The sequence below is a fragment of the Bidens hawaiensis genome, unplaced genomic scaffold, assembly GCF_021521415.1.
Source record: "Bidens hawaiensis isolate Kalapana, Puna unplaced genomic scaffold, B.hawaiensis_p1.1 tig00006092_1, whole genome shotgun sequence".
Taxonomy (NCBI): Eukaryota; Viridiplantae; Streptophyta; class Magnoliopsida; order Asterales; family Asteraceae; genus Bidens; species Bidens hawaiensis.
The window spans coordinates 152,889-177,851 of NW_027491406.1; the positions used below are offsets into that span (position 1 = coordinate 152,889).

The 24,963-nt window shown below is 34.5% G+C and overlaps 1 pseudogene; it reads right to left on the minus strand.

The window, feature by feature from the left end:
• Nucleotides 1-6,957: 6,957 nt before the first annotated feature.
• Nucleotides 6,958-20,984, minus strand: LOC143631561 (putative methyltransferase PMT27; annotated as a pseudogene).
• Between the last annotated feature and the right edge of the window lie 3,979 nt (nt 20,985-24,963).

Sequence of the window (24,963 nt, forward strand, 5' to 3'; positions counted from 1 at the left end):
TGGTGAAGAAATTTTGAGTGTTGCTGACAAGATTGCCCATATCCTGGCTATGTAAGATAGTTTCTTACAAGAAAAACGCAAGGTGATTGCTCTGGAAGCTGAACCAATTGACGTACAATCCTTACAACGCCGATTCTTTGAGCTCGAACAAGACTCGGTGGTGAAGGACATGCGGATCCAAAAACTTGAAGCTAGTAACACTAATAAAGATTCAAAGATCTAGGAGCTTCAAGCAAACATGGGTGGCCTTATTGCATTATAAATAGAACTCCAAGAAAATCTGATTCAAAAGTTTGGAGATGAATTAAAAAGTGGTAATGAGAGTGGTGAAAAGACAGCAGGTGATAATCAAGGTAGCGGCTCCTGCATGCGCCCTGCTTCTAACATTGATACCTCTGCGCCACTGGAACAATACTTGGAAACTCCACCAAGAACAACTAAGCAAGTATAAAGGATAAAGAAGAAGTTGCTGATTCGAATGAACTCCAATCAAAATGTAGTATCTTTTGATCATCCTGAGAAGTTCGTTATGGATACGCAAAAGAGTTTTTTTGACAAACATGGCGGTCGCTCATGGGTTGTCTCGTGGGGTTATGATATTTATAAGGAGATGTGGTGAGTCAAGAGAAAGTCGTGAAACACAGAATATTACAAGAAGATGAAAGACTTTGGTTTGTGGACAAATGTTTACTTGAGCGACCTGATAAATGCACCTTTCCACAACCCGAGCAATTAACCAAAGGCCATTAACTTCCGGAATTATTTGAAGAATGAGATTGAAAGGGGATTTCCAAATATGCCTACTGTAGAGTCATGTTTCAAGAAAGTGAAGGGAGTGCATGATCCTCATACAAACAAGGTGTTGGTGAATGTGATGTGGCCTCCAACAACTAAGGTGACATCAATTCTAGTTGGCAAGAGATTTCCTGAGGGTACTCTTGATGAAATGAAGTTCTAGACGTATGATGGTGAAATGGCTACTGTCATTATAAGGCTGAACAAAGGACAATATCATTTTGTCGATCCAAGGGATTACTTATGATTGGTGAGAAGGACATAAAGACTCTTAGCGGCTTTCAAATTACTGTTGAACCACTTTACGAGCCAGCTGCTAAAGAATACATTGGAATGGTGGGATCTATTATACGCACTGGTTTATGGGCGGGCTCTTACAATGAAGCTGACGCTGATATACTTGAGCACGAGTGATGTTCAAGCGGTAAACCAAGAGGGAGAATGTGTTGGGTCACACTTAATGGTTTACGTTTATACTATTGGGCTTAGTTTTGGGATACTTTATGTAAACCGAAATCATGATTTTGGTGGCTAGTGTGTTTGGGCTTAGTGTTACCATGTGTATATATATGATGTAATGTTAACTGATTTAGGGGGACGTTCACGAGAGAGAGAGAGAGAGAGAGAGAGAGAGAGAGAGAGAGAGAGAGACGAGAGAAGCATAATCATTTTGTAATCATATTCAAAGGGATTAAGTACCCGACGTTATAAACGTGTGTTTTGAAGCATTATTGTGTTCCTATTGTGCTTATTTTTTTTATATTGAATCCATTCGTTGTTAGCTTCCGCCTAACAATGAGTTTACGCTATTGAAAGATCCTCTCACAGGACTTACAAGAAGTTGTTCTAAGATTGTTGTGGCTGAGCATACTGATCCTGAGCGGATTTGAACATAGAGAAGTTATCTTTTGAGATGAGGGCATTATTTGAAGCAACACTATAGCCAACCGCATTGTAGGAGTTAGCATGATTTATGGTACGCTTCTTATCATCAATGTCAAAGGATTTAATGATAACCATCACCTCCGACATAGTTAGTCTGGTCAGATCCTTTGTCTTCTTAATCACTACAACATTAATGTCCCAGCTTTGTGAAAGTGAGTTGACAAGCTTGTTATTTGTTTCAACAAAGGTCAGATTTATGTTTGCAGATGGGCATTTCAGTGACCAAAGTTATAAATCTTTGAAGCCGTGTCTCCAAAGACTCTCCTAGAACATGATTGAGCATGTTAAATTTTTTTTCGTAAAAGATCTTTTCGACTTCTTCTCATATCCCTCATGTACCTCGATAAGGGCTTCCCATAATACCTTTGCAGGCTGTAGCTCTCTGAATCCTAAGGCAATTTCAGGTGAAAGTGCCATTGTAAAGATAGCAAGACCCTTCTCATCCTCTTCAATCTTTTCAAAATTCGCATCGACGTACATTTTGACGGGCTTTACGACCACCTCATCAGTATTCTATCTTTGATAAGTGAGAATTTGAGGACCCCAGACAATGCTTCACCAAATCTTTGCATCTTTCATCTTCACACACTTCTAGAATCTGAACTTCCACTCGGTGAACCCTTCATGAGATAGAAAACGGAGTACACGAGTAGCAGTTCCCATGATGGAGTCCAACTCTTGATGTAAAGCAGCATTTGATGGTGTGTTAATTAATTGGTCCATTTTAATTTATAGTCCAATTGAACAGTCCAAATATATACTGGTCCAATAACTAGGACCAATGAGAGTAGCCTAATAACAGAGAACCCAATGGCCCGAAAACGATTCAAAAGAGAACTCCAAGGCCTAACAAGATGGGCCCAATTACTTTCAAAAGCCCGAGAACACTGAAAGTTGACCGAGAACACGTGAACACTAACCGAAAACACCCAAAACTTCCCGAGAAAAAGGAATATTAGCCGAGAACGTATACTAGTTGCTCAAGAACGATCAAAAGTGCCCGAGAACACACAAAAGTGACAGAGAACTATCAAGAATGCCCGAGAACACACAAAAATGGCCGAGAATACTGAAATATGGCTGAGTTTAACCAATCTTTTCCGAGAGCCCTTAATAAATGCCTAAGAACGATAAGAGGTTACCGAGAACACTGAAAACCTTGACTTGGTAAGCTTGGTGATTAAGTCAAATCCCGAGAATGATGGGATTTGAATTTAAATCATAGATCAAATCAAATCTTTCCCAAAATTATCTCAATTAGCCCCGATGAACAACGGTTCTTTATTTCCATAATTCTACAAATAATCGTCAACCAAAAATCACCCTTGAATCAATGATATCACTAACACCGAGCCTATAGTAGGTTTACAGGCTTTGATACCAATTGTATGTTTAGTAGAAAGATCTTTCAAAATGATATCACGTAACCCGTCGTTAGGCAAAATCTAACAATGGATTGTTTTAATGTAATACGAACAAACACAATATATAAAATAGAATGCTTCAAAACACACGTTAACATTGAGTGCTTAAGCCCTTTAACAATGATTAAAATAATACTATCAAAATCTCTCGTCTCTCACTATTGCGACTTGCCAACCCAAAACGACCTACATACATCATATATATATATATATATATATATATGCTAACCCTAAGCCCAAACATACACTAAGCCCGCTGAAATCCGTGATTTCGGTTCACATTGAATAGCCCAAAAACCAAGCCCAATAACATAAAGCGTAAACCATTTAGTATAGCCCAACACCGCTTCTCCGTCGTTGATCACTATTCCCCTTGACCAAAAACTTAACCGTTTTTTCCCTTTCCTATCAATTTTATTTTCTACCCAAATATTCAAGACAAGTAGAAAACAAAACCAAAATACCTAAAACCCTTTAATCCTCTAATTCTTTACACAATTGTTATTAGAAACAATTGTATTATGAAAACAATCAACAAAGAAACAATAATTCTTTGATGATGTCCCTCAAACCAACAAAACACTTTCTGCCCTTTTTCTTTTCTTACACCCACTAATTTCAAAAACAAAAGAAAACAACAATTCTGACTTAAAAAAAATCATGACTTCAAAAGTGCACCAATAATTTAACCAATAAAAGTAAAAATTGTTGATTCCTTTAATCGTGAATTGGATAGCCCCACCACTGATGCAAATCCAACCAAAATTTCTAATGGAACGAAAAAAAGAATCTGTAGTAACAATCAAAACTTGATTTCGATCGATGATGAGTTTGGATTCAATTGCTGCCTTTTATGAATGATTAATTAATACAGCCCTTCGAATTGGCAAAATTCTTGATCAGTGTTACAAATTGCTTCATGGTTTAATTGATTGATTTCTGGATTCAGCGTGCAATTCTTGAACGAACCCATATGGTCGTTTTTTCCTTGACGAATTTTAATCCACTACTTTTGATTTTGATTGACTTGCGTGATGTTGATAGCCTTTTTTACAGAATGATTATGATAAACTACTTTTGAGTCTATTGGAAACTTGGTGATCAAAATTGAATATAACTAGTAATTCGACCCCCGCGTTGTGGGGGGTTGTGAAACCATAGCCGAAGCTCATATCTTGGTAGTCAAATCGATCTTGGTAGTCAAATCGAATCTTCTTGATTTTGATCATGGCTTTATAAAATGATAAAGGTAATTCAAAGTTTCACAACCAACATTGCTTGCACAATATTTCTATCTTACTTTCAACTAATGGAGACCGTACCAAATCTGAAGGAAAGAAATAGAAACCTACACTAATTGTGTAGCACTCAAAACTTTATAAATGTTAAACCTACTCAACATACAAATGAAAGGAAAAATATATAGCCAAAACGTAAAAAAATCAAGATGTAAATTAAAATTCTAAAGAGTCAGATGTCGGCTATGGTTGCAACATAACTATAAGTCGTGACACCGAGTATCGGAGCGTCATCATACATATACCAAAGATTCAACCAACAAAATAACATAAACTAAACATAAAAAAGATGTACAAACAAAAGAAACACATTCCGTTTTTTAACGGAATGCTAAGGTGGTTATCATGGTTGCCACACCAAAACCGAAGCATCATAGCCCATAGAAATTCAAGATGCAAGATGTCGGCATCCTTCACATGCAATGGAAAACACATTATCTAAGCTACAGAGGATTCGAACATTAATGTTTGGAAACACAACATTAACCTGCCCAATATACCCCTCACGAGACAAAATACAAAAAACCAAAAACCAACTAATCATACAAATACTTTTCAACAGGAAGCACAACAATGGCCACACCTTGGGGTGGTTTCAAAATCATAGTAACCACACTTTCTTGCCCAAAAGTTACATAAAACAACCATATTAGAATTTAATAGCTTGAATCAATCATGTACTTCTTCCATCAATTAACGCGTTGTGGCGAAGTCTTGAAGTCGCCAGTAAACTACCAAACTTTGAACTCTTAGACACTCGTCGGGATTAACGAAAACTAACAAAAGGCTCAGATAACATCATCAAAACCTTTTTAACATATTGATAAATAATATTCAAAAAGCCTACATAACCTATTAGGCGGATGCAAAATACCACATCCGCGGGCTCAGATGAGTGCATTAGAATACACATGGCTGCAAAAGAGTTTTGTACTCCGATTATGCACCGCCAAGATGTGATTCTTCATATAAATCATCATCACAGCCTTTTAAGAAAATAGAGAGAACGTCTTACAGAAGTGAATCAAAATCATCAGCTCCTGTAGCAGATACCAACATAATATAATTCCGACTCAGAATAGTTCATAATACAGTTTTTGGTTGCAAAAAGAATTATAAGTTAATAACACATATATTATTTATCAAAATTTGATTTTCTCACACACCATACGAAGAAATTAATAGAGATCTAACCTGTTGTATTGTTTGGCGTCAATCACAAAGGCTCGAAACTGTAAGTGGAAGATCGAATGACTGAAAATTCACGGTTGCATAGTTCATGACCACGTCATCCGGATCTTTCCATGCCACGATACGAATCCCATAATCAAGGTCCCCTTAGTTTAAATTGATCATCATAGCCTTTATAGTAAGCTGCACAGGAATAATTCGACATTAGTAAATAACATATTACCATGTAAATTTTTTTCAAGCTACCTTTGATTGTAACTGTTGGGGCTTTTAGCTACTGGCATTTCATCTAAACCACTGCTGGCACCTGGGCAAGAAATGTGGTCTACAAAACATGCAATAACAATCAATAAACAAACGAATGTTATAACAAAACCATGTTATAACTGGCTTAAAAATAATAAAAGCAAAAGAAAAGAGTAATCAAAGACTAAAAATTAGCAAATGAAACAAAGTGGTTAATAGAGAATAATGAAAGAACCTTTAGTGTTAGTGTGTTCTGTTTGCTATTTTTTTTTGTCAAAAATAGTGTTAACATTTATAAAATCAAATCTAATTACCCCAAGTTGAAGAAAGTAGAAAAATCAAACCTTTTTAGCTACATGCATTTCATCATACAAAATTTGTCAAAAATGTAACGCAATTGATGCTTCTAAACAATAAATAATAGATTCAAGTATAATTAAAAGGATAACCCTAATTACCAAATGTGACAGTCTTACCTTCGCCACCGCCACAACCGAACCACAGTCATAATCGGAACGTATAGAGCGGACGCCTTGTTTCCGCCACCACGATATGTGATCAGAGAATAGAAAAGGGATGAAAGTGGAGCACATGGATGAAAGAAAGTGGAAAACACAAGTTTTAACATTTGCATACATTGGAGCACAAATTACAAAATCAACATGCATAAAGTCAAATGAATAGTAGAAATAAGACACAGACCGATCTTTGTAATTTAATATATATAATAATAATAACAAGAATGGAATAAGAACGTAAGATGATGTATAAACGAATTATTTGATTATTGTGATTTGTCTGATACACAACAAAGGGATCGGTGGGGGTATATATAAACCCTGACACTGTCACAACGTTTCAACAATAACCTTTTATAACTTATTTACAATACTAACCCTAACCAACTTTATAACGACGCTTTGAAACTAAACATACTTTAAATAAATAACATACAGAACTTTAACGTTTATAATATAACTAATATTTTGTTTAACTTCAATAGTGGTTACTAAATTTTCATATTCTAAATCCTATATCTAGCCTATAACTGATCAACATCAGGAAGGGATAGTGTATGTCTTTGGTCGCCAGATTGATTTTTGGGCACTAAGTATTTGTTCTTCATTTTTCGAAGAACTTAACAGAATCTCCCAGTGCAGAGACTTCAACAAGCTCTTGATTTCCTCTACCATGCTTGATTTATCTCTTATAATCAGCTTCCCTCCTGGCCTCACAATTCTATCTACCTCTGTGATCACAACTATAGTCTTGCATATACGTGTTTCATATCAAACATATACAAAATCATTTATCACTATATATTTCATGTCAACTTTGTGTATTTGTGAATGAAAAGTTTCTTTACTAGAATCACCTCTTTTTAAACTTGGAAAACAAATGATCTGCATGAAGAAGGTCATACGTTTGAGGATATGTGCTAAAAGATTCACACCAGTCATGATAGATCCCAAAAAGACCCCTTTCATATATCAATGGAAGTGTATCAGGGGAATCTATGTTCACAACATTCATAACCCATAGTTTCAAATCCTTCAAGGCTGCAGCAAACCTAATAACGTTGAATTATTTATTTTCTAGTCAAATCTTGAATCACTAAATTGGTGAAAAATTTAATATATGATTTAACACTTACCCCCCATAGACTGCTTTCATGTCCATCACATTTCTTACATTGGACCAATTAACTGCTATGCCACTAATGTAGGTTTCCCTTACTATCCTTTTCCAATATTCATAATCTGCTTCAATATCGCTTGGTGTAGGTTTCCCATAAATCCCTAAAGGGGTTTTGTTTAACCAGAATGGCGGATTTTGAACTCGGGCAGGCCATTCTGCTGGCCATTGTGAACCTCTTTCGGTCTCCTTACTTGGAACCTTATGCGTACACGTCTGTAAAGGTACATACTTGCCAAAACATTCCCTAACCATTTCACATTGTTATAAACATTATGGATATATATTGTTGTACGACAACTAAAGGGGTCAGGTTCCAGGTTGGTGGGTCGAACCCGAAACGAAACAGAAAATTTTACACAAACATGAAGCCGAATACGACATGTGTATTTGCGGGTTAACATTAACAAAAAAACCATTTAACTAAATAGATTTATTTAAAATTTTGTACATATTGATACATAAAAATTATAAATATTCATATTACTTTATTGTTTGAAACAATTATGTTTAAACTATGCCAATTTAATTTTGAAATTTTGGTTTTTGACATAAAAAATACCCAAATAGTTTTAGTTATCCTACAAAACACATTTTAAATAAATGGGTTAAACGACTCTACCCGCGATAAAATAGTGTGTATGGTTTATGTCGTGTTTTCGTGTTGATTTAGATGTTCACAACCCATGAATTTTCTATAAGCAATAGCAATTATATTGATTTCTTGTTCCATAAGATTTCTCAGTTACATTATTTCTCTTACCACGCGACATTAGGGTCATCATCTGGTTTACACATTGGTGGTTCTTGTTTTTTCCTTTCTCTGTAACATTTATTTGAATCTGGTTTTCGGTATACCGCAGCACCAATTAGATTCAGCCTATCTCTCTTGATAGTGATAAGCTCCCAACACATTGCCACGGTTAAGGCAGACATCTCTTAATTATAGATCTTATGTTAGTTATATACTGAAACTAACATAAGTGACCAATTACGATTTAAAAAGCTCATTCGGGATACCTTTCCATATTTTGACATCCTCTATGCCTTTCCAATAAACTGGTGTAGCTGACCAAACAAAATAACCTCCCGGACGAAGCACTCTATTAAGCTCCAATAGAAGCTTCCCACCTTCAAAAAGAGAGTAGAAATTAAATTTATTGTAGTTGCTTATCAACATGTAACATGTAGGTTTGAAAGATTTTATGTGACCTTCTATGTGCCATGGTACTCTACAACGAGCACAATGAATAAGATCAAACACATTGCTTGGAAATGGAAGGCGTTGTGCGCCCATAACTGCGGAAATTACAGGAATTCCTCTCTCTAGAGCAAACTGAATTTGAGCTTCATGTTCATCTTTTGGTGCAAATGACATTGTAAGTACATCTTTATCGAACAAATAGCCTCCAAGACTTGCTACTCCACAACCCACATCGAGTATTACTCGAGTATGCTTTCCCCATGCGATTTGAGGTACCATCTCCTCATAAGAAGTAAAAAAGATTTGAGTTCTATAGCACTTTGACTATTAAAATGAAAGAAAAATCACCAATCGTAATCAATGGGTTAGGCAATGTTACAGCCATGTTTATTAAAGGTTGACAAAATTGTCTTGGGTTCTATTTCGAATCAACAAAGGCTTCACGCAGGTTTCGTAGGCGTAGCGAAGAAAATTTCAGTCTTGGGTCAACAAATTTCTATTCTTCACAATCATTCTAAAACTGGCTTAACGGATCTATGTTGTTGGGCCAGGGGCCACACCAACAACCAAGATTGAATCCAGTGTTGTTGGATTAATCGGTCCGTTTACGTGTGGTCACAGGTTGGCACGTTATTGGGTCACGAGTTTTTTTACATGTAGGGCTGTCCAAATCGCTCGTCGCTCGAACTTGCTCGCCGTTCGTTAGGAATTTTCTCGGAAAATGCTCGCTCGTTTTTCCCTCGATTGTAAACGAACGGCTCTACTTGTTTCGGTTTGTAAACGAGCCAAGAAACGAGCAAAGATCCACTCGGTTCGGTTCAGCTCGAAAATTTTTAATTTATTTTATATATATTTATATACTTATAAATATATATATATATATATATATATATATATATATATATATATATTGCTTTAGTAGTTATCTTGAATATTGAATATTAAATCTAATATATTTTGATTATTGAATATTTTCTAGTATTTTAAATATAAAAAATAATTTTGTTTAATTTTCAATATTTCAGTATTAAAGATAATTATAAAAATATGTTATATATATTATTTTTTTTAATGTATAATTGTTTTATTACATTATATCTAACCTCAAACTTCCATTTTATCAAAAATTGCAAGCTACTACTAGTTTTTTTCTAAATACTACTAGTTTATTTTCATTCACATCATATTCAACGTCAAACATATTTTTTATATAAAAAATTTAAAAGAAAAAAAAACTAATGCTCCGAACAAGCTCGATACCGCTCGAAAAATGCTCCGAAAATACTCGGTTCAATTTTGGCTCGGTTCGATTTTAAGCCGTTCGGCTCGATTTGAAACAACCCAAGAAACGTGCAAGCCCGTGTACAACCCTATTTACAGGTCATGGAATGGGTCGGTAATAAATTTGCATGGAGTATAATATTATGTGGTCATTTAGTAATTAATATGATTAATTTCATATTTATTCTTACAAAAATTAGGCTATTGGGTATACATTCAAGCTTTTTAACTCCATATATGTACCACATCACCTTATTGACCCTATTTCACTCCACCTCACCCTAAGGAAATTGTTTAACCCACATTTACCTCCCTTTATTTAATGTTAAATTGATTCTTAGATTATTGTGGTTGTGTGTGAAGAGGATTTTAAGGTCCATTAACGTTTTAACCCACCTTGCATTTAACTCCCCTTAACCTATGAAGGGAGTTGCATGCCGCTCGTTAACCTTGTCAACTCAGCTTTAACGCCCTTGGGAATTAAGGTATACCGAAACATCATATACACCAAGAAAAACATAAAATATCATATATGTCCTTACAAAATACCTAAAATATCATATACGCCCTTATAACATTGCTAAAGTATGATATATACCATATTCATTAATAATAATTTAATAATGATTATTTTCTTGTTGTTTTTCTAAAATCATAACTATCATATTATATACATCCATTTTTTAACGAAAAGACCAATATGCCCATTTCATTAAATAATGTGTTTATACACTTCGTTATAATTTTAATTTTGATCGACGTTTATCATCTTTGATGACAACCAAATCGTCTCTCGTTACGCCTTCAAATTTGCAAATCATTCGAAGCTTTATAGCGTCGAATGGTCTACACTGTAAATATTTTATCGCATCTTATCGAACCAGGGTAATATGGCGATTATTGGGTATGTACGATATATTAATACATTGTAAAGACATTATGATATTTTTAGTTTTGTGTGGGTATATACGATATTTTCAATATTAGTTAGGGTATATGTGAATTTTTTTAGTTTTGCATGGATTGAGTTCATATATACCCTCACAAACATTAAAAATATCATATATATTCCAACAAAACTTAAAATATCATATATGTTCTTACAAAATATTTAAGGTTGACTGATGGTCAGGTATAACTCATGTGTATTGTTATATTAATTGTTTCATTTTTGTTTAAATATACTGTGATTGGTACTTCAAGCATGTTTACGTATATATGAGCTTGGAATGATGAGTTAGAAGAGGAGAGTTGGTCAACACATTTCCCAATGTAGAAATCAAGAAAGAGCCAAGAAAATCCCCGTTACAGGAGCCTTTCGCGCTACGTTAAGGGTTGAGGATTTGTTGCTTCGCGCTACACGAAGCAGCCCAAAATTGAGCCAGAGTATTTTGTCCTTGGCACTACATGAATGACCAAGCCAGAACCATTTCTCGCTACGCGAATGAGCTTAAAACGAAAAAAATAAACCTCACTTCATAAAATTAGTTTTCTAGCCCCTATTCGAGATATCTTTCATTCCAGCCCCCGGTTCGTCTAATCATTGCATGCTTTCATCCCTTCATCATATAAGTGAATCATTCGTGATGTCGATGTCAGGCTAAAACCTTTGTAATCACTTTAGGCAAGGGTTTTGGGTAAACTTACTTTGATCAGATTCTATATGCTTTAACGATTAAGAACGTGATTGAGTTTGTTATTTGATCTTGTTTTACTTTACCAATTGATTGTCTAAACTGTTTGTGGTTTTGGTTATTAAATCATGCATCAACTATCTGATTGTGTTCATCAGCATTTAGGGCTAGGTTCTTGTGTCATTGAACCAATAATCTTTAGTCACTTCTTAATACTTGATTTCATAATAAAAAATCGTAATTGGGTAGATCCCGATCAGTTGTGTCAACAATTCAGATAGATTATCATTTTACATCACAGCCGAATTAAATAGGTCTAGTAATTACTGTGCAATCATTTTTTTGTGATTAGTTTTTTATCGCATTTCCTGAACTTGAAGTGAATCACCTTTTCTATTAATTGTTTACAAATATTAAACGTAATTGTGTTTTATTAAAATCATCTTTCTAAACTGCTTGACATCGATTGTCTTCTTAATATAATAATTAATAAGTTATGAGTTTTATTTGCACTTTCATTTGATTCCCCGAGTAGACGACCTTATTCACTCATACTAGTTATAGGTACTTAAGCTTTTATAATACTTGATTTTTTATTAGAGCACGACATCTACATCAAAATGGTGCCGTTGCTGGGGGAGCTAGTGCGCTTAGTGTTGCGTTACTTGTTTGACTAAAAACAAATAATACAAATATTACTTTTTGAAAATTAAAAAAGTGTTTATAAAAAAATTAAAAGAAAATAAAATTTTCTTTTTAGTTCTTTATTTTATGTGTTCGCTTTTACCATGAGTATTCTACTTGTGTCTGTGAAGGTGATATAAACTCAAGTCGGAGATCTTATAATGGAAAGCTTTAAAGTTTCAAAAAATGTGTAAGAAAGGATGGAGTAGAAAATATGAACTGAATTATGACAGTGATAACTCCGAGGCATTAACTTTCTCAAGTTACCGGGAGGAGGGTGATTACTACTACCATGAAGACTCTCAGATGGCATACATAGAACCCCAATATTATAACCAAAACAGGTATCATCATGGTAATTATAACAAGGGGAACTACAATCAAGTGGGTGGTAATCAAAAGAGCCAAAATGATCAGCAGAATCTTAATCAAGGTAACTATCAACGAGAACAGTATAACCGAGGGTACCATAGTCGGGGTAATTATTATCAAGGAAACTCTAATCAGTGCTCAAATCAGCTCGAGTCACGTCGAAACGCTTATTTATATGAAGATCTTGAGAACTATCAAATAAATGCGTGTTTATCTTATGTCGAATGAGCTTTGGCACAACCTCATCATTCAAGACAATATCATTGGGTATTGCTGAGTTGGAAGTATGATCTACTAAATATTGGAAAGGGTTTGTGAGGTCATTCGGTTATCGAACAATCTCAAGCCAAACAAATGTGGATATCTTCACAAGTTGGGGAGGTGGCTGTGGAGAATAATACCACACCAATTCCTTTAATTTTTGGTGAGGCGACTACTAAAGTGGTTGTGGGCGATGAGGATGATGTGGAAGAAGAGGTTACGGATCTTCTTGAAATCAAAGTTGAATGTTTAGGCCCGACCGAAGAAATAACACCTCTTGTAGAAGCAGAGACCGTGACATTGCGAGGTTTTCAAATCATCCTTTATTATATAATATGCAAAGTGACAAAGTTGGGGATGATAGATCTAATGGCAGGAAGAGGAAGGTGAGTGAATAGGATATTGGGAAAGTTAGTAAGAAGTGGTCCCACATTGATTTGATAGATATGTCGATCATGAAAGAACAAGTCTGGATACAATATGTCAAATACTGGGCATATGAACTCGGTTGGAAAGTTCTCAGTTCGCCCCCGATCAAATTTTGACACTTTGAAAAAAGGATGTGGACTCGGCCTGTCAATTACCGAGCATTTATACGAAACTCGATAGGAAAATGTCCACTTAGACCAACGTGAACATCAAATCATGTAATGGTCCGGCTGAAGACCGTAACAAAAGCTTAGCGCTAACCGGGAGACAATCCGGATTTTATTTTCTGTTTGTAATTTTTTAACTATTTTATTTCAAGCGTACCACTGTAGCAAGTGTGGGGATGCAACACTTGAAGCTGCTAGTTTATTGTGTTAAGTGAAAAACAACCATTTCTTGGCTTGCTAGGATTGTTTGGCTTACATGCGAGGGGTGGCTAAACTCTCAAAATTTTTATGTGGCTCGTGCTATGAGACGGGCGAACCTTTAACTGCTCATGACACTCGAGGACCTGGAAAAAACATAATAGTCCACCGAGCCGTTCAAACCACTTGGAGTGTGTTAATGATTTGCTACGGTTAATCCAGATACATGTATATTTTGATGTACTTAATACTTTGTGGGTGTAGTTTACTCTAAACACTCACGAGACCTTAATCGTCCACCCGAGCTACTAGGGAGTTTACAGGGCTTGTTAAATATGTTAAATGCAGTGTTGATTTCTACGAAAGTAAGTTATGTCTTTTGATATGTTTACTTGTTCAACAAAACTCAACATGAAACTAAATATTTGGCTTAGTAATTTTTTTTAAATTAAAAAATAGAATTTGCAAATTTCTTAAAAGAGCTAAGGTATAATATTTGTGAAAAGCTTGCTTCTACAATTTTTAAGATTTGCAGATTAATTCAAGTCTTTAAAGATGGGTCATCCCAAGCAAACAATGGAACTGCACTGCTAAATGTCAGATGATATTGTTTCATGTTTTGTTTTGTCATTCTAGTTTATGTGCTAAAAGTGTAATTGTGTTAATATACTGTTTGTTTTGACCATCACAATAATAATTAGTAAATTTTAATCCAGTCCTCTTTAATGTTCTTTTAAAACTTAAATCTTTAACATTGAGGATAATGTTAACCAAAGGTGTGGGGATGGGGGGGAAAATTTTTATTGCCCTAGAGTAGATTGAATGTGCGCAAAAACCGAAATTGTAATATTCTAATTGTCGTTATTAATGACAAGTTGGAGGTCTTTCGTCATGATCAGCTTTTAAGATTCTCGAAAGTATTATGATCAATTTTTTTTTAAAAGGGAAAATTAGAATGGATCATTTAGACAGGGATAACGAGTCAAAGGGACGTGTACACTTGTTTCATATTGGCAGCCCATTTCTTCCCGTGTGTGTGTGAAACTTTCCATATATATATATATATAGGGTGGGGTTAAAATAAAAAGTGGAGTGTGTCTAAGAAGTGTAAGAAGTAATCTGGTGTGTTAGATATGTTGATCTGATGGTGAATATGGAATGTGTGTTTTATATGCGATGTGTTTTATTAGATCTAATGGTGAAAACACACTTTCTACACTTTTTAGGAAAAATCTACTTCTTGTTATAACCTTGTTCTCTCTCTCTCTCTCTCTCTATATATATATATATATATATATATATATATAAAATATATATATATATAACTGATTTCTTTTGAGAAGCACTTTGAGTTTTAAGAATTCGAAAGAACTCAACGTAACAAATTTTTGTTTGATTTTTTTTACATTTATGTGATATGTAGGTTGCATGTACATAAAAAATTAAAGAACTTTTGTACACAAAGAATCGGCCTTTTACATAGGTGTAACTAACGCTTACGCTAGTGTAATCATCACACATTTTTATTCACTCTCATAATTCATTTTTTAATCAGATTTAATCTTAACCATATATTCTATACACATTTAAATTTTGTGTGGTCCATATTGAGTTCTTAAAGTTCTCATAGCTCATCAAGTTCTTAAATATCCCCCCCACCACCACACACACATATCTCATTTGAGTGATATTAAGAGTGTAACCATATATTCATGATATATAGTAATTGTTTGTCATATGCATGTCGAGATCTTAATACCACCACCCGTATGAAGAAATAGGACCGTAGAAACCCCCGTATGATGGCCTTTACATAAATAATAATCCCTACAAACATTATCCCCTAGGAGCCAATTGTGTATATTTTCCGTTTCTTTTGTTAAACCCACATTACAAGCCGTGTTAGTCTTGGCGTTTTGTTTTAACTCTGTTGATGCAAACGCGGTATGTTAAGAGTTGTACATAATTTATTTGGTGAGCATAGTACATAATATAAGTATGTCTCGAGTCATTTATTGTACATATTTTTTATGAGTTAAAATAATAAAAAATCAAAGAAAAACTCAAAAAGAGTCCATGTTTGAGTTAGTATTGGTTGCAATTAAAAGAGTTTATTTATTTTTGAATTAATTGGGTTTCATCCACCATAAGTCATTAAATAATTCTCATTCCATACCTGAACCTAAGCCACAACAAAACCTTTAGTCATATTCTTTATGCAACGGGTGGGTAATGGGTGGAGATATGACCGGCTCCTAAGCTTATTACATTGTGCTCATACTCTGTATAGAGGGAAGAGAGATACTAGTACACTTTTTGTTGATCCAAATATAAAACTGAGAGGAGACAAACACACACACACACACACATATATGGGGATTATTCAAGTGAGAAGTGATATTATTGAGAGAAGTGCGAGAAATCGATCTCAACCATTGATTAAGCCTAATCAATAGTTACATATGACAATGGTAAATTTGTAATAAAATAAAAAAAAATGATTTATAGGAATTTTATAAATTACTTTCCACATCAATTCTTTCATGAATTCTTTCATAAATTAATATCTTAAGAAAAAAAGAAATTCACATTTACATTAAACATCTTGTTGGAGTTATTTTTAATAAAATATCTTTCTGATCAAAATTTTCACATTCACGTTTCCAAAAAATTCATTTGAATTGCTTCAAACGTACATATGAAAAAAAATTGTATATGTAGGTGATATGCACCTACACATTTAACATTCTACACATAATTAATATTCACTTATACAAATTACTAGTTATTTTTATTTTTATCTCACCTACACAAATTATTAGTTCCTTCAATTTTCGCCAACACGTTACTAATATCAGTCTATGCATAACTTAAACGTATATTTGCGGTGCGCACATATAATGTATATATGTGTGAACCCTTGGGTGGGCAAAAGTAAAATTGCACTAATTTTGACGTTATTTTACTAATCACGTGAAAATAACGTTAAAAGTGGCGGAAGGTTAATCAGGCATCATGTGGTGGCGTTGATAGCCGAAAGACAATGGCACATGCACCAATCAGCCGGTGTCCCGATGATTGAGTGTTATGTGTCTTATGTCCAAGGCTTGATTCAAAACTACTATCGAGCCGGGGGTCTCACCGGAAGCAGCCTCTCTATCCCTATGGGATAGAGGTAAGGCTGTCTACATCTTACCCTCCTCAGACCCTACCATAGCATTGCTATTGGTGGGATATACTGAGTACGATGATGATGATGATGATATTGTTAGTTAAATTTTTTTCACATGCACTTAAGTAATATTCATGTACACATAACTCATATTTGTCTACAAACACAAGATTAATTGAAAAATAATTAAGAAAAAGCATGTTTTGTAACCTTTCAATGATATAATTAAAAAACAATTCAAATAAATCGAATAAAAACATATCTATACTACATTAGATATGTCCTACACTACATTAGTTATGTAGATTACACAATATTTGATAATTTGCCTATACTACATTAATTGTACCTACACTACATTAGATATGTCTATACCATAATAGTTATAACTACACAATATTTAAAACTATGTCTATGCTACATCACGTAGCTATGTCTATATTATATTAGACAAGTATACACTATAATAATTGATTAAAAAACAAAATTTCACATTTAAAGTCAATAAAAAATAATAATAGTTAGCCATGATTTAGAATAAAACAATTTTATATCATATGATTATAATTGTTCCAGTTTAAGATGGAATAAAAAATAATAATAATACTTTGTAACTGAAAATTAGTTAGTAACTTATCATTAATTAAACTCTTAATGAGTATTGGTTACAACAAAATATTTTTTATTTTATTAATATATCATTGTATTTAAATAATTAGAAAATAAAAAGAAAATTACGTGATTGGTTAAAAATCTCTTCTCGCATTAAGAAATACTTCTGGAGTAAACCTAATTTATTTTATTAATATACCATTGTGTGTGTGTGTGTATATATATATATAGGTATTGGATCATTTTAGAAGTTTTTTACAGCGAGAAGTGCGAGAAGTGAATGTTTAACTCCATTAATCCCTAATTTCACTCTCTTTTATATATGTAGATGCGTTGTGTAGGTGCATATGTATGTGTGTAGGTACGTATGTTTGTATATGTGTACGTATGTTTGTATATGTATATGTATGTTTGTATGTGTGTTGGTACATATGTTTGAATGTGGCTCGGTACATTAATATGTTTGTAGGTAGGTTTGAATGTGTAATTAAGACATAAATACAACCAACCTACATATATGTATGTAAAATCATATAAAAGGGAGTGAAATTAGAGATTAATGGAGTTATACATTCACTTCTCGCACTTCTTGCTGTAATATCACTTCTCGCAAGATTAATGGAGTTATATATGATGTTACAACACTTCTTGTTGTAACATTATATATAAATATATATATATGAAGGGTGTGAACATGTGTGCCTTTACCGGAAATAAAGTAAACTTTTTTGGGTGGCTGAATAGTGTAAAATGCATTACTAAATTGTTTGGTGCAATCTTGAAAGTGTCATTGTTGGGAATTGGGTATGACTTTATACCTTGCTAGTATTAATGAAGATAATTGATGAACCATCGATCGAGGTATATGTGTTTCATGATAGTTTGCTTAAGGGAAAACAAAAGATAAGTGCGGGAATGTGATAGGCGTGTATAAGTCGTGTATATTATTATATTAATTGTTTCATTTTAGTTTGAATATAGTGTGAACATTGGTATTTCAAGCGTGTTACGTGTTTCAGGTCATTGGACGCTAAGAGCAGAATTGGTCGGCACGTTTCCCAATGCATAAATCAAGAAAGAGCCAAGAAAATCCTTGCTATTGGAGCCTTTCGCGCTACGCGAAGGATTGGGGACTTGTTGCTTCGAGCTACGCGAAGCCAAAACTGAGCCCAACTTTTTTGCCCTTCGCGCTACGTGAAGGATCAAGCCAGAACCAGTTCACGCTACACGAACCAGCTTGAAAACGAAAAAATTGAACCTATATTCATAAAATCAGTTTTCCAGCCCATATTTGAGATATCTTTCATTTCAACAGCCATGGAATAACCCTAGGACAATTTTAAATCATCCCGAAGCTCCCGATTCGTCTAATCATTGCATGCTTCCATCCTTTTATCAGATAAGCGAATTATTAGTGATGCCGATGTTAGGCTAAAACCTTTGTGATCACTTTATGCTTGGGTTTTGTGTGACCTTACTTTGACCGGATTCTCTATGCTTTAATGATTAAGAACTTGATTGAGTTTGTTATTTGATTTTGTTTTACTTTACCGATTGATTGTTTTAACAGTTTGTGTTTTTGGTTATCAAATCGTGCATCAACTATCCGGTTGTGTTCATCAACATTTAGGACTAGGTTCTTGTGTCATTGAACCAATAATCGTTAGTCATTGCTTAATACTTGATTTCATAATATAAAACTGGTAATTGGGTAGATCGCGTTCAGTTGTGTCAACAATTCAGATTGGGTTTCGTTTGTCATCACAACAAAATTAATTGGTCTAGTAATTACTGAGCAATCAATTTAATTGAATCCGTGATTAGTTTGTTATGGTATTAACTGAACCTAAAGTGAATAACCTTTTCTCATAAATGTTTACAAACATTAAAAGTAATTGTGTTACATTAAAATCATCTTTCCAAACTGCTTGACATCGACTCCGCTAAATATAATTATTAATAAGTTATGAGTTTACTTGCACTTTCCTTTGACCATATGAGGAGACGATATTACTTACCCAAACTAGTTATATGCATTTTAGCTTTTAAAATACTTGTTTTTTTTATTATAACACGACATCTACATCATTAACCGAGTTTGTTTCACTATAACAAGTGAGCTTGGAACGTTGGAGTATATCTAAAATTCAGCTACTAGTAGGCCTATTGCCTTATTTAACATGTATTTATTTCTTTGTTTATTATAAATAGATATATTATTTCCTTTGTTATTTACCTCTTTGTTTAACAGAATACAGTAACCATTTTTTCTTTCTTGCAACTTCACATTCATGCATACATAGTGTTGTGTGTTTTGAGTGTATTTGGGGCCTGAACCAACAGTTGCGTCATTGCAAGTTGCAACATGTGTCGTACGGTAGCTTTTGATTAGTTGAAACAATTTCTTTCTTAAAATAAAAATTCAAATGATATTTTTGTAAGAAGAAACCATGTTTCACCATACTAACTGGTCAAGATGGCAGTTTTGGTGATCGTATGTAAAGTAGTAAGTTTATTACCTGTTGCACAAAATCAATATAATGAAGAGTGCCATGAATAAACTGAGTTCCACCTCCAGGGAAAGTGAGGAACTCCCCGGTTGCTCTAACCCAATTCTGATGCCCTTTCATTTTTGCAAGTCCTTGTGTGGTACATTATGGAACCATATCCGTGTTTTGCACCTTTAAATTAATTAAGCAATTGTGACTATTTATGCGTGTAATACATTTTCTTACTTTCATTCCTTGTAAAACATACTAGTGAATTATAACACTTGTACCTTACTTCTGCTTCCAGGCCATGTAATAGGCGTCTTGTAACCATCTGGAAGAGGAACAAGGCATGTTGGACCTTCTTTCGGGCTATGTCTTTCTCGGTGCTCAAAATGGTGCCTACCGTGTATTTTATTAAGCGCTTTCACGTTATCCAAACACGGAATATAGTCCATCCCAGCAGTGACATTGCATAATTCCCATTTGTACGCAAATATGTCAGCATTAGATTGATCGCCTTGAGTTGACCATTTGTTCTTTGATTCATTTAGCATCTTATGTTCATCACTTAGTGCTATTAAAGATGATACTTTTATGATGATCATTTTTTCCTTTTTGCTTATCTTCTTCTTTTTCGGTATCTTTCTTCGCTGTTATCATTTTCTCAGTATGTTGCTTAAATGGTATCGCGCTTCTTGGGTCTGAATCATTATCGGTTTTCAGGGCATCATTTGGCAGATCACCTGGATTGTCTTCAAAAACCGTAGTGGTATGAGAAGGGATCTTTTGTGGTATATTTGTGTTATGATGATTGACGTCAAGGTATGAAATTTCCTTCTGAACAATATTGGAGTTTTGTTGAGGTGAATTACTAACGGAGCTAGAGGCCAACATCCAAACGCCGAAAACCGATACAAATATAAACACTAGCATTGTTGCTGTTGATGAACATGATGAGCCACCGGAAGGTCTCCTGCTACCACGCGGTCTTCCGATAGGCATAGCTGTTGAACGAGGATGATAAACATGTGAACAAGAAAAGGAAATTGAGGTTGGTATTCTGTCAATACGAAGGAAACATTCTAAAAATTTCTCGAGATCCAAGATGCAAGGAGACTTGTTGTCATCTATACATATACCTTCCTCTATTTTAGCTTATTTGTCTTAACCTTAGCCTACCAAGCAAGACATTGAATTATCATGCATATTTGTTTTAATATGATACAATTGTGATTCATAATTTGGTTAGTTTTAACTAACGAGTTTATAGTTCAATGTGCTTTACAACACACTTGTGTAAATAAAGACTCGTACTAGCAAATATAAATCGGTCGAGGATAGACCTAATTGAAAAGTAAATCGAATTTCAGTTTCTTTGTTTATATCGATCACTATGTTCAAATTTTTGTTAATTAATCGGTCATGTAATATAAAATGGTTCCTTTAGCCAAAACACCGTGTTTAATTTTATTCGTAAGGAAAATGGTATTCTTAAAATGTTTATTCATATCCCACCGGATCCACCATGTTCAACCCAATACCAATCGGGTCACCTAGTTATTTTACCTCAATCATGACCAAGCACCACATGTCAATAATGTTTCTCGTTGGCCACCTTTTTTCTAACCGCCGGACAAAAATGTTTCGGGCGCCGCCATATTATTTTCGACCCAGGCACCGGGTGAATTTTTCTAAGCGTGTGGTGGATTTTATAGGTATCGGGTGGTTTTGTTCTAGGAAGATACTTAATTTTAATCATATTATAAATCCAAGCGGCTACTAGATTAATCTAGAATGATTTTTCATATTCAAATCTTTTATAATTTTATTTTCCATAAGATGTTTATAAATAATATCATATTTGAATTTGTTTTTCATAAAATCTAATATTATTAAATTAAATGATCGTTATTAAAAGACTTATGACATAAAGTTATGAAAATTGTTGGGTTTTTGTTTTATATATGTAAGTTTTCATATAGCATCAGATTTTTTTATAATAGGAAAAAAAATTCTTAAAGGATTTGAATTAGAAAAACCAGGCGCCGTCTAAAAAAACACCTAACGCAAAGAAAAAATCACATGAAGCCTAGAATAATCCACCCGACGTTGAGAACCGCTCAAAAAAAGAGGTGGCTGGCGGGAAACATTTTTGACAATTGGCACTCGATCATTGGAGTAAAACTACTAGGCGGCTCGGTTGGTTTTAAGCTACACATAATGAAACCGGTGAGATTTGAATGACCATTTTGAGAATTATGATTGTCAAAACGGCCATTTAGTTATTTCCATTATTTGAAATATAAAATCCTTTTATTTGTGTTTCTACAACGGGTAAAGCGACAATGAAGGTATGATAGTCCAACACTATGACACTAACATAGCTTTCTAACCTGCTTGTATTAAATATAACAACCGGAGAGTCTCTCCGCAAGAGGGGGTCTCCTGCGATCAGCCTTCGGCGTGGGAATCAGTGATTTGATACTAGTAAGAGGTGATAAGAGAGTAGGTATGAAGAATGAGTAGATAGAATATGATAAGTGTGAATGAATATTACCATTAGTGAAGTCCTCTTTTTATAGGCAACACGAAAGCTTCTTTGGGGCAGCTTAAGCTTTTAAAAAGGAAATGGTGAACTCCTCTTTCAGCATGTTCAGACAATTAATACCATTTTTATGTAACTTGATATCTACTTTTGTCCTACCATGTTCACATTTTTGCTTTTTGGCAGATTTCAGCTTTATGTCACATCAGAGGTGACTTTTATGATAATTACTGTAGCGAGGAACTTCCCTAGTCAACCTAGAAGCTTTGCGATGAAGATCCGAGCTTCCTGATCTAGAAACTTCTGTTTGTTGCTTTTAGGTTTCCCTAGCCTGTGGGTGGGTAAGGGTACCTACGCCATCAACCACTAGTCAGAAGTATTCAGATTACAATGATGAATACTACGATGAATACTACTGACTTAACTCTTTTTCTTCATGATATTCCCCTGGATGTTTAATGCTTTTGGGCTCAGCGACATGCCTCTTCATAGACCCGTTTTGCTGTTTTGGGGTTGTTTACTGAAACCCAAGAACTTGAAAATGTTTATTTAACGTGTTGTCTGGAAGCTAAAAGCTTGTGGTCTGAAGCTTCCGTGTTTGAAGCTTAGGACTAGAAGTTAGAAGCTTCTCGTATCGACCTTTCGATTATTGTGCTTATTCTATTATGGTGGCTACTCTTGTCATAACTGACTGCTTTGACGATTATAGTAAGAGTACATTATTTACTTCAATTAACAACTGACCCATAGAATCAATCTTAGCCTTCCAACTGCCCCTAAATAATGGGAATTTATAATTCAAAAAATCCCTTTATGAAACTCCCAAGAACCGCCATTGTGCAACCTCCCAATCTTTTTCACGATTAATCCTCCGAATATTTCACCGTTCTTTGGCGATTCCCCCCACCTCTTTTTCCACAATAAAAGGTACAATCATCCTTTCTTCTATTTTGTTTTTCGATTTTGGGTTTAAAAGAAGATATGGCCAAGGAAGAACTTGATCCCTTCCACTTGGAATTTTGAATTGGTCATGTGTTGGGATCAAGATTCGACAAAGGAAAGATTGGAATCTTCTCAACCTCCTCAAGAAATGGCTAAGTATGGAATACGAGCAAACATGGCCATTCGAGCAAACCTAGGACTTATTCAACCAAGGTATTTTACTTTCGAGTAAAGTTATATTCTAGAATTCTTTCAAGTGTTAGTTCGAGAAAACTGCACTTCATCAAGCAAGGTTGTTCTTCAAGTCGAGCAAGGTTTGTCTAAAAGCAAAGCCTTGACTTAACCAAGCTAAAACCATGTATTTTTTTGTAGATCAAGCAAGGTTATATAATAAACAGTGGTCCAAGCATACTTGAAGGAAGTTATTGAAGAAATTATTCTAAGAACTTCCAACGAGCAAGGTTCAACCTCGAGCAAGCTACAGTGTCACCAGCACACTTAATTTATCCAAATGAGTTAAGTAACAAAAGGTTGAAGGGATCAATGAAGAATAAGTTTGCTCGTAGGATGTTACCGAGCAAAGTTTGAAATTATCATGAAGATTGGAGTCTGCTTGAAGAATATTCTAAGTAAGCTTGCTCGAAGAACTGTTCCAAGCACACTTATGGTTGTAAGGTCTGCTCGACAAGGATAGAAGACTACAAGCTTACTCGAAGACCTGTTTACGCTTGTAATATTTTTGAATACGTTTGAATATGTTATGTAGCAATCATTAGGGTTTCTAAAAGGTGTCAGGTGTGCCTATTTAAGAAAACTTTAGGGCACATTTATGACAACGAACATAGAGCAAATATTATGATTTGACGGCTGACACTTTCTCGTAAAAGGAATATTTTTGTACGGAAAGTTGCCTAAAAAACAAACATTCCACCTAGAAACCCTAATAGATCTTCATTGAATTCTTAATAATATCAATGGAAATCTTTTGAGTGACTTTGTGTGTTTGTTTCATTTTTGTTCGCTAAGAAACACCTTGAATATCATTGATTCCGCATTTGATGTTCATTGGATCTTCACAGGAGTAGACCTCGTAACCATCTTGTCAACACGTTGTTGTTGGTTACGAGAGTGATTGTTGTGGTTGATAGATCGGTCCTGAAAAGTGTTATCAGAGCTTCGTCTTTGCACTTGTGAAGATTTGTTGTTGTTAATTGTGAAGATGATTATTTGCTTATTGTTTGATCCCGAACTAGAACAATAACCAACAGTCAATACCGATTAACACAGATCTCAGATCTGTCAGTTATAATATTATAGATCTATCTCATAATCAACCTTGATTCGGTGTTCTACGTATGTGTATATATTATCAATAA